This window comes from Anopheles marshallii, chromosome 2 (assembly GCF_943734725.1).
Source record: "Anopheles marshallii chromosome 2, idAnoMarsDA_429_01, whole genome shotgun sequence".
Classification (NCBI taxonomy): domain Eukaryota; kingdom Metazoa; phylum Arthropoda; class Insecta; order Diptera; family Culicidae; genus Anopheles; species Anopheles marshallii.
This window is the reverse complement of record NC_071326.1, coordinates 57,172,548-57,174,814: the sequence shown is the minus strand read 5'-3', so window position 1 is coordinate 57,174,814 and position 2,267 is coordinate 57,172,548.

Genomic DNA, 2,267 nt, shown 5'->3' with positions numbered 1-2,267 from the left:
ATTAAACGTGTACGACATACAGAAAACTAAACCGTGCTAGTTATTGGTACAGATTTCTTCATCAACTCTCCGGATATAGCGAACGTTTTGACAAACAAACGTCAAGGCCATGGTCACTTGATTTAATGGTTCCATTGGTGTATTGCATCCAATGAAGAGTTGATGTGGAAACTGTAAAAGCGAATATCCCACCACTGCTGTTTGAACAGGAACGGTACAAAGATAGGCGTTTAGCCGTACCACATACTCGATTCACACTGAAAGAAATTATCCCCGCACAATTGTATCGAAACAATGCCTCATGTATGAAGGTCGTGTCGGGCAATAGCATTACCGCACTGTACGACAGTGAAAAAAGTAAACAGATCTTAAATCACTCCCACTGCTTGGTAGTTTAATCTACCTGCACGCACGCACTCCTGCGTAAACCTCCGCCTGTATGGCACTACTGACACAGAAATTGGTGCATATATGCTGGTACAGGAACCTATCGCGGAAATTTGCCGCGTATATAATATCGTGGATCAAAAATGGTTCTTTTTTAAATCAACAACCAGATGCTAAACTAATGCGAAACTGAACTAAACTGATGCTCGATAGTTGTTTTAGTTCAAAATGTAACAAGATCATGGTTCAAATAATTTGATTGATTTGACATCTAATTTTAATTAAAAATTTTCGTCAAGTACCCACTTTTGTGTTCAAGAGCGTTGGGCTTTACACTGCTAATGGTAAAATGTTAATCGACATCAACTTGATTTGGAAAGACACCTTTGACCGCAACAATACATTCACCTAATACAAAGATGCATAGCTTAATCTGCAGCACGAAACAAAGTGCTGTAAAGTAGACTGATTATGCAAATCATGCTAGCTGCGCCAGTAGCAGTAGCACTCGGGTGCTGTACCCACCATTGGATCTTATAGCCCCGGCCAACGAACCAAGCCAACCTTCGCGAGAATTGACGATAAGTAGATTTGATGGATATAATGGCATACAATTCGCAGGTGTTTTTATTGTTTCCCGCAAGCAGTGCCGTTCTGAGTTGTTGGGTTGTTTTCCCATTCTGCACATTGACACCCGATGCATTTCCCCCCGTTGCTGCACTTGAACTTTTACCCGTCGATTGTTGCATAAGTGGAGCAATTGTCTCGATTGTTTACGGAACACCGATCGAATGTCCGATGGTTGGAACGAGACTAAGATTCGTGAAATTACATTTAATTGTTCGATCAGCAGGAAAGAAGCGAAGCAAAATATTAATCGACCGATTCTACATTGTAGTGTAACCACAACCAGATCGGATGGATGCATGTTGCTTATGAGGTACCCGGGTAATGATGAGCAGAATCGTATATTAAACGCTTTTGTTTAATTGCTATAAAGCATGAAACTGCAACAACTGCCAACATAATGCATTTTGGCTTGCATATGAATAACAATGATAAAAGAAACACATTTTAAAGCCTTGAAATCTTCCAACAATCCGATTTTGTTATTCTTAAAGTAACAATCACTTAAGAGAATTTTGTCGATTGTTAAAGTGTTTCTTATAGTAGGAATCATAAAAGGCTCCTGTCAGAATGATTTCAATGTCTTACCCCATACGAATGATTCACATCAGTTCCACATGTTGTAAACCGATTTTGGCTGGGTATTTTGCCCTCCGATGCGTCTTGTCAGTAATCAAAGTATGACTACGTTGTTGAACGGACCCATATGTTGGTAAATTATGTTTGAAGAATGGGTAAAAGACCAAAGCTTGCATCGCTTGTCACTGTGGCCTAGAATCAGAAGCACGCACCGCGACAATTGCTCAATTGAAAATGAATCCGAGCCCTTAATGCCATTGCACACAATCTGTCGTCACAATCAAAACCCCATACCGTTTGTCGTTCAACCCTTTTCTTTCTGCCACCGATTTTGGAAATTGCTAACGAAGGTACGAACCTTGCAGTACCGCACAGGAAAAAACACATTGCATCATAATTATACTTATTTTCGCATCAGTTCGCCCGAGTCCGAGACAAGGTTTGGAGAAACAAATTGTTCATTAGCGGCAGTTGCGTGCAAATTTCATTCAAACCCGTTTCTAGCCAACCCCTGCCGGGTCCATTCAACGACGACGTGGGTGGACAACGATCTAGGGAAATTTTCCAGCTACCGCGCGTTGCGCTTACATGAGACCTTGACGAAACCACATTGTCTTGCGGTGGTCGGTTGCGCGCACGAGATTTTAGTTCGCTTTCGGAAGCAAATTTTCCGC